The sequence below is a fragment of the Bombina bombina genome, chromosome 4 (assembly GCF_027579735.1).
Source record: "Bombina bombina isolate aBomBom1 chromosome 4, aBomBom1.pri, whole genome shotgun sequence".
NCBI classification, from domain to species: domain Eukaryota; kingdom Metazoa; phylum Chordata; class Amphibia; order Anura; family Bombinatoridae; genus Bombina; species Bombina bombina.
In genome coordinates, this window is record NC_069502.1 from 814,632,144 (window position 1) to 814,641,994 (window position 9,851).

Consider the following 9,851-nt stretch of genomic DNA (forward strand, 5'->3'; position numbering starts at 1 on the left):
TCATTTACATGAAGCAGAGGGTGAGAGAGAAGGGAAGAGAGGGCATGTGTGTGTGTGTACCATTTACATGAAGCAGAGGGTGAGAGAGAAGGCAAGAGAGGGCATGTGTGTGTATCATTTACATGAAGCAGAGGGTGAGAGAGAAGGGAAGAGAGGGCATGTGTGTGTATCATTTACATGAAGCAGAGGGTGAGAGAGAAGGGAAGAGAGGACATGTGTGTGTATCATTTACATGAAGCAGAGGGTGAGAGAGAAGGGAAGAGAGGGCATGTGTGTGTATCAGTTACATGAAGCAGAGGGTGAGAGAGAAGGGAAGAGAGGACGTGTGTGTGGTTGTGTATCATTTACATGAAGCAGGAGGGTGAGAGAGAAGGGAAGAGAGGGCATGTGTCTGTACCATTTACATGAAGCAGAGGGTGAGAGAGAAGGAAGAGAGGGCATGTGTGTGTGTATCATTTACATGAAGCAGAGGGTGAGAGAGAAGGGAAGAGAGGGCATGTGTGTATCATTTACATGAAGCAGAGGGTGAGAGGGCATGCGTATTTACCATTGACATAAAGGTATAGGGTGAGAGGGCATGCGCGTGTACCATTCACATAAAGCAGAGGGTGAGGGCATGTATGTTTATCATTTACATGAATCAGAGGGTGAGAGAGAAGGAAGAGAGGGCATGTGTGTGTGTAGCATTTACATGAAGCAGAGGGTGAGAGAGAAGGAAGAGAGGGCATGTGTGTGTATCATTTACATGAAGCAGAGGGTGAGAGAGAAGGGAAGAGAGGACATGTGTGTGTATCATTTACATGAAGCAGAGGATGAGAGAGAAGGAAGAGAGGGCATGTGTGTGTGTGTGTACTATTTACATGAAGCAGAGGGTGAGAGAGAAGGGAAGAGAGGGCAAGTGTGTGTAGCATTTACATGAAGCAGAGTGTGAGAGAGAAGGGAAGAGAGGGCATGTGTGTGTATCATTTACATGAAGCAGAGGATGAGAGAGAAGGAAGAGAGGGCATGTGTGTGTGTAGCATTTACATGAAGCAGAGGGTGAGAGAGAAGGAAGAGAGGGCATGTGTGTGTATCATTTACATGAAGCAGAGGGTGAGAGAGAAGGGAAGAGAGGACATGTGTGTGTGTACTATTTACATGAAGCAGAGGGTGAGAGAGAAGGGAAGAGAGGGCAAGTGTGTGTAGCATTTACATGAAGCAGAGTGTGAGAGAGAAGGGAAGAGAGGGCATGTGTGTGTGTATCATTTACATGAAGCAGAGGGTGAGAGAGAAGAGAGGGCGTGTGTGTGTGTATCATTTACATGAAGCAGAGGGTGAGAGAGAGAAGGGAAGAGAGGGCATGTGTGTGTATCATTTACATGAAGCAGAGGGTGAGAGAGAGAAGGGAAGAGAGGGCATGTGTGTGTGTATCATTTACATGAAGCAGAGGGTGAGAGAGAAGAGAGGGCGTGTGTGTGTGTATCATTTACATGAAGCAGAGGGTGAGAGAGAAGGGAAGAGAGGGCAAGTGTGTGTAGCATTTACATGAAGCAGAGTGTGAGAGAGAAGGGAAGAGAGGGCATGTGTGTGTGTATCATTTACATGAAGCAGAGGGTGAGAGAGAAGAGAGGGCGTGTGTGTGTGTATCATTTACATGAAGCAGAGGGTGAGAGAGAAGAGAGGGCATGTGTGTGTAGCATTTACATGAAGCAGAGGGTGAGAGAGAAGGGAAGAGAGGGCATGTGTGTGTATCATTTACATGAACCAGAGGATGCAAGAGAAGGGAAGAGAGGGCATGTGTGTGTATCATTTACATAAATCAGAGGGTGAGAGAGAAGGGAAGAGAGGGCATATGTATCATTTACATGAAGCAGAGGGTGAGAGAGAAGGGAAGAGAGGGCATGTGTGTGTATCATTTACATAAATCAGAGGGTGAGAGAGAAGGGAAGAGAGGGCATATGTATCATTTACATGAAGCAGAGGGTGAGAGAGAAGAGAGGGCATGTGTGTGTATCATTTACATGAAGCAGAGGGTGAGAGAGAAGGGAAGAGAGGGCATGTGTGTGTGTGTGTATCATTTACATGAAGCAGAGGGTGAGAGAGAAGGGAAGAGAGGGCATGTGTGTGTATCATTTACATGAAGCAGAGGGTGAGAGAGAAGGGAAGTGAGGGCATGTGTGTGTGTATCATTTACATGAAGCAGAGGATGAGAGAGAAGGGAAGGGAGGGCATGTGTGTGTATCATTTACATGAAGCAGAGGGTGAGAGAGAAGGGAAGAGAGGGCATGTGTGTGTGTCATTTACATGAAGCAGAGGGTGAGAGAGAAGGGAAGGGAGGGCATGTGTGTGTATCATTTACATGAAGCAGAGGGTGAGAGAGAAGGGAAGAGAGGGCATGTGTGTGTATCATTTACATGAAGCAGAGGGTGAGAGAGAAGGGAAGAGAGGGCATATGTATCATTTACATGAAGCAGAGGGTGAGAGAGAAGGGAAGAGAGGGCATGTGTGTGTATCATTTACATAAATCAGAGGGTGAGAGAGAAGGGAAGAGAGGGCATATGTATAATTTACATGAAGCAGAGGGTGAGAGAGAAGAGAAGAGAGGGCATGTGTGTGTATCATTTACATAAATCAGAGGGTGAGAGAGAAGGGAAGAGAGGGCATATGTATCATTTACATGAAGCAGAGGGTGAGAGAGAAGGGAAGAGAGGGCATGTGTGTGTATCATTTACATAAATCAGAGGGTGAGAGAGAAGAGAAGAGAGGGCATGTGTGTGTATCATTTACATAAATCAGAGGGTGAGAGTAAAGCGAATAGAGGGCATGTGTGTGTATCATTTACATGAAGCAGAGGTTGAGAGAGAAGAAAAGACAAGGTAGGGGTGTGAACCAAATAGATTTTATTATTACAATCTGTCAGTACTGAGGCTCATCAGTAACATAGGGGGAAAACATTTTAGAATCTGAGTTTTCTAACTGTGAAGCTTATACCATAGATCACTCACTTGCAGAGACATCTGATGGCTGAATATTCTGTACAAGGTCTCTATGTGATCCAGTGTCTAGATTTTCATCACTGTGACCTGTTAGATCTAATAAAGAATAAAATGAGTTGTTTGGTTAAATGGATTTAAGTGCAGTTAATCCGATTATATAGTAATATTACACAATTATTTGAAAACATTACTAGTAGCTTTTGCCATAGATCTGTTACCTGCAGAGACGTCTGATGGGGTCTCCACTGGCTGAAAATTCTGTACCAGTTCTCTATGTGCTCCTGTGTATAGATTTTCATCTCTGTGACCTGTTAGTTCTAATAAAGAATAAAATCAGTTCATTTTGTTAAAGGGACATTATACACTAGATTTTTCTTTGCATAAATGTTTTGTAGATGATCCATTTATAGAGCCCATACAGTTTTTTTTTTTCTTTTTTAAATGTATAGTTTATTTTTAAATATCATTGCTTTGATTTGCAGACTCCTAACCAAGCCTCAAGGTTTTAGGAGAATACTGACGTATACCTACTACAGCTTACTCCTGTTTGTGTAAAGGGTCTTTTCATATCCAAAGGAAGGGGAGTGTCTGATATTTCCCACTTGCAATGGGTGTTCCAGCTACCTTTTCAACAGAGCTAAACTGGGAGCTTCTAAGCAACTTTTTAAATGGTTTATTACTGAATTTTTAAATCAGTATCTGTGCATATTGTTCTTTATAGTAGAGTCTATTACATGCAGTTATATGAAAATTGGTGTAAACTGTCCTTTTAAATGGATAAGAAACAATTTTTGTTGCAGCTAATTATATATATATTTAAATGTATTCAATTAAGAAGAAAACAAAGCATCTGTTTTGCACTTAAACATTTACATATATAAATGACTATACAAATTGATTTAGCAGTAATTCCTCTTGACCCTTTAACAGTGTTTTTATTATTTTTGTTGGGTATAAAACTTGTTTATAATCAGACAGCTCATTAGATCACACATGATGGATTCACTGTAGATTTGCTCTGTGTCAGTCACGTCAGTTGTGCATGTGCATTTCCTGAGTGAGATATTTATTACTACACAGCGTTACCTGAGCTCTCATTTCCTGGGGTCTCCATAGTCCTTAGTGCTTGGTGAGTCTCCATCATGACGTCCTTGTAAAGCTCCTTGTGTCCCTCTATATACTCCCACTCCTCCATAGAGAAATACACAGCAACATCATCACACTTTATAGGCACCTGAAACACACACAATGCATTCAGCGCTGACACAGGGACTGGTTCTGTCACACACTTTTACTGACAGAGCCAGGATAAAGTTACTTAGAACATACAGAGACACAGACAGAAGGTAGGAAATACACACAGGGCCAGATGGGTCAGTAAAGGGAGTCACTGTGTTTAATGTCACATTCCCCAGCAGTGCTCACCTCTCCGCTCAGCTGTTGAATTGCTGCTGTTGGGGGATAATGTTACTGAGAACATACAGAGACACAGACAGAAGGTAGGAAATAGACACAGGGCCAGATGGGTCAGTAAAGGGAGTCACTGTGTTTAATGTCACATTCCCCAGCAGTGCTCACCTCTCCGCTCAGCTGTTGAATTGCTGCTGTTGGGGGATAATGTTACTGAGAACATGAAGAGACACAGACATAAAGTAGGAAATACACAGAGAGCTAGATGGGTCAGTAAAGGGAGTCACAGTGCCATGAAGCTGGTATCTTGTCACATTCCCAGCAGTACTCACCTCTCCGCTCAGCTGTTGAACGCTGCTGTGGGAGGGCCTCTTCTTCACAATGGTGTATTCCTATAATATGTATGAGAAAGATCATCAGACTCCATTTGCCTGGACTAACAAGTTCTTGTTTACGTCTCTCGATTATCACAAAACATATAAATAAATAAAATATAAATGGATAATTTTGTGGGACCTCTATGATGAAAGCTGCTAAAGACTGAGAACATGAGCTCAAGAAAATTGACATTGCTAGAACATTTTTAGAGGGTGTGATAAGGGGGGGGGGGGCAAAAAGTTGAGCCCTTGATTGATAGGAGGTTCCTTTGGTGCTGGGTCACTTGGGTATTAAGCCTTTTTTGTAGTTGGGGTCATGCAGAGGGGCCTTTAGGTTCTGGGGTAAGTTTTTGCAATAGAGGACATGTAGTAGGGCTTTTTATGAGTGTTTTTTTTTCTTTATGGTGGGAGGGGTGTTGGATGTTAGGATTAGTATATTTTTTTCTGCGGGGAGAGGATTTGTTTTGGAGGGTTGTGCAGGTGAGTGAGCTTAAAAGGACAATCTACGTGATTTTGTTTTTTATTATTTAAAAAGATAGATTACACCTTTACTACCCATTCTTGATCTTTGCATAACTAACAATGTATATGACACTTTATAACCACTAAACCTTTAAATCTCTGCCTGTTTCTAAGCGACTGCAGGTCACTCCTTATCTCAGTGCTTTTTATTAGCTTTTCACACCAAGACAGTGCTAGTCCATGCATGCAATATAGATAAACATTGTTCCCACTCCTGTGGAGTTATGTCAGAACCAGCACTAGTGGGTGAAAAAGCAAGTTTGTAAAAAGTACTGAGATAAGGGGCAGTCTGCAGAGGCTTAGATACAGGTAATAATAAAGCAAAAAAGTATATTTGTATAACAGTGATGGTTATGCAAAACTGGTGAATCTTTTTAAACAATAGCAATTTTTTAAGTAGAATGTCCCTTTAATTTTGTCTTAGTGAGATGGTCTGGTTAAACTGAAGTTAGGGTTAGTGAGATGGTCTGGGTGAGATGAAGTTAGGATAAGTGAGATGGTCTTGGTAAGCTGAAGTTAGGGTTAGTAAGAAGGTATGGGTGAGCTGAAGTTAGGGTTAGTCAGATGATCGGGGTGAGTGAAAGTTATGGTTAGGGAGATGAAGTTAGGGTTAGTGAGATGGCACAAAGTGCAGTCTCACTAGCAGCTGCACATTGTTAGCGGAGAGAGGAGTTCCATTGGTACCGGGTATGATCTATCAGCATCCACGTTCTCTCCAGATGGCAGAGTGTTTCAGGTTGAATACGCAGCTAAAGCAGTTGAGAACAGCAGCACGGCCATTGCTATCCGGTGTAAGGATGGTGTCGTGTTTGGTGTCGAGAAACTTGTTCTGTCTAAGCTCTATGAAGAAGGTTCAAACAAAAGGATCTTTAATGTTGATCGACATGTTGGAATGGCAGTGTTGGACTCCTTGCAGATACCCGATCCTAAGCAGATATAGCTAGAGAAGAAGCTTCCAACTTCAGGTCAAACTATGGTTATGATATCCCAATAAAGCACCTTGCGGACAGAGTAGCTATGTACGTGCATGCTTATACACTGTACAGCGCTGTCAGACCATTTGGCACAAGTTTCATGATGGGATCTTCCAATAAAGATGATGGTTGTCAGCTGTATATGATTAATCCATCTGGTATTTCCTATGGATACTGGGGCTGCGCTATTTGTAAAGCCAAACAGGCAGCCAAGACAGAAATAGAGAAGCTTCAGATGAAAGACATGACCTGATGGGAAGTGGTCAAAGAGGTGGCGAAAATAATCTACATCGTATATGATAAAGTAAAGGACAAATCTTTTGAGCTGAAGCTGAGCTGGGTTGGAAAAATAACTAACGGAAAACATGAAGTTGCTCCCAAAGATGTCCAGGAAGAAGCAGAAAAATATGCAAAGGAATCTTTAGAAGAAGAAGATGATTCGGATGATGACAACATGTAACATTTCATAGCTTCAGCTGTACAAGAACTTCTTTTTGTATATAAATTTACAGCACTGGACAGATTGTGTCAGACTGTTTCTGGAAAGGTTTTGTTATTTGCTCATCTTTTATCTCACACTTAAAAAAAGCTAATGTGCAAAAAAAATCTGTTAGTAAAATGGTCTGGGTGAGATGAAGTTAGGGTTAGTGAAATGTTCTTGGAGAGGTTAAGTGAGATGATCAGGTGAGCTGAAGTTAGGGTTAGTAAGCTAGGTCTGGTCACTGTATCAGAAGCAGCACAGTAAAAAGTACCAGTGTCACATGACATTACCCAGAAGCTCTTACCTCTCCTGTCAGCAGGCAGATGATGCCCAAGGCCTGACTCAGGAACTGTTCTGCTATCTGCTTCCTGTATATGTTCATCTTGTTTATCATCAGTGACTGAGTCTGATGCTATAAATGTGACACCTGCAAGAAGAAAGGAAGACGATTAATGTGAGAGATCAGAAATAATCAGAGCTCTTCCTGTAATTTTATTACAGTAAATAGATGATTATGTGATATTAAACATGTTTATTTCACTTATGAGCAATCTAACAGTACACGTGTGACCAGGGCCGCCACTAGAAATTGTGGGGCCCCTTAATTAACCATTGATCAGCCCCCCCCCCCCCCCTTTGACATGTTTAATATTTGACCAAGTGACTAAAATGTATATATGCACTTTATTCTTAAGTGCAGTCAAACTTGGAAATGTTGTAAAGGTAGTAACACACAAACACAGAAACACATAAGGATTCACATATAGACACTCTAGCAGACAAGCAAAGAAACACACAAACAATCTCAGACACAGACACCAAAACAAACACTCATCACTTGTTTACATTGACCTGACAAGTAATGAGGTACAGTTTTGTTAAAAAAGGAGATTTACAAGACAAAATATGGAATTCTGATTATCTTTTTGTCAAGGAAGATGACAACTATATGATGATGACAACAGCATGCAGTGGCTGAAAGGAAGGGCCCTGAACTGCCTAAACAATAATTTAAAGGTTAAGTGGTGGATTGGCGACTTCCAGAAAGGTCTCATTAGTCTCAAAGTCTGTAGAAAGATGTGAATAATCAGTAGTAGGGTCAAAATGTCCTAAAAAGGAACAGACAATGGACACACACACACACAAACTCAAACACAAACTTGCTCATACACCCAAGGAAACACCCACAGAGACAGTCTCAGAAACACACAAAGACATACACACTCACGGATACCCACAGAAAACACACAAAGACATACATACACACCCTCACAGAGACATCCACAGAAAATGCACAAAGACAGACACACAAACTCAAACTTGCTCATACACCCAAGGAAACACCCACAGAGACAGTCTCAGAAACACACAAAGACATATACACTCACGGATACCCACAGAAAACACACAAAGACATACATACACACCCTCACAGAGACATCCACAGAAAATGCACAAAGACAGACACACAAACTCAAACACAAACTTGCTCATACACCCAAGGAAACACACACAGAGACAGTCTCAGAAACACACAAAGACATATACACTCACGGATACCCACAGAAAACACACAAAGACATACATACACACCCTCACAGAGACATCCACAGAAAATGCACAAAGACAGACACACAAACCCTCACAGAGAGATCCACAGAAAGAAAAAAAAAACAAAACATGCACACTCATAGAGACACCAACAAAATCACAAAGACATAAACACAGACACTCACAGAAACACTCACAGGAGGTAAAATTTCTGCACATTGCCATCCCCTAAATCAACAGTGTGTGACATGCATAATAAAAAAAAATTGCAGAAATTAAGAGATCAATTTTTAAAGAATCATATTTGTATTTGTAATTAACAAAAAAAACAAAGTGTCAGCGCTACTGTTATGGAAAGATAGTGAAGTATATAAATTATAAGTAATGCAGAGTAATATACTAGGGCTTATATCCCAAAAAAGTTAATAAATGATATACCTTTGCAAAGTCCTATACCACTGTAAGCATAATACAAGTATACAATACAATGAATTGATATATTATGGAGTTGCAATTGACTAAATAAGATACTAAAATAAAATATGGTCAAAAGAAAACCAAAGAATCAAATGCACTGCTGTGTGGTAAATTAATGAAACGTTCCAGTAATAGAGTCTCAAAAAATTATTGCCTTACAATAGGTGGCTGTGATAATGTTGTGAGTCCTCACCAAATTAGCTGGTGTGTGCTTGTTACGGTTACCCTTAGTCTCGCTGAGAGATGGACCGCTTAGTAGCCTGGATCCCTATTGCTAAAGAGGGGAGAAGCTGCTTTCCATAGTATTCTATATGAGTCTCGCAAATATAGAATAATCTCCCTTAGCTGCAGTACAGCTAGGATACCCTTCTGCCCACAAAAACGAGTCAACGCTGCGATTGAGGGTCAAACAAGAACTCAGGACTGGGATGCCCAGCCTGCTTTTTATTAAGGTTACATGCACACAGGGCACTCCCAGGGGGAGAGGGGGGGAAGCACAAAATCCCCCATCACACATTTAGATAGAGAGCACTGTCCTTTGACAGGCCACAATAGGATTACAGTACTTAAGATAACAAGTTTACAAGTTCATCTTATCAATTAGCAGTCTGGCTCCAGAGGTGATTAGACAATAGTTTCTAAAAGCTGAAAAAAAAGAGTTAACTCTTTATGAAATGAAACTTGTTACAGTTTTCTTGGAGCCCTTCTTAGGCGCTGGCTTGCTGGTTCAGGCATTGCTGCTGGGAAATAAGCTCTTCACAACAGAATAACTAATGCTTCTGTAACATTGCTGCTCTTCAAAAAGGGGTGTATCATGTGTGGATCCCTTAGAACAAGGCAAAGCTGAAAGACAAAAAGAGAAGAGCGCAGCCGGACTCAAGTGAAGAGAGTTTATTTAATCACACAACTAAAACACTTTAGGTATTCTGCGTACCAGATAAAAGATAAAGCGAAGCATATAGGACACAGTATCTTGATAGGTTTAGTTACCGCTTCACAGGTCGCCTATTCAGGAAAGCCGGATGTAAAGTAAAGTCCTTAGCTACTCCTCTCGTGAAGTGGTGTGCGCGGCTAGTCAGTTGTG

The 9,851-nt window shown here is 41.3% G+C and overlaps 1 pseudogene; it reads left to right on the forward strand.

The window, feature by feature from the left end:
• The first annotated feature begins 5,780 nt into the window (after nt 1-5,780).
• Nucleotides 5,781-6,790, forward strand: LOC128657898 (proteasome subunit alpha type-3-like; annotated as a pseudogene).
• Nucleotides 6,791-9,851: the final 3,061 nt, after the last annotated feature.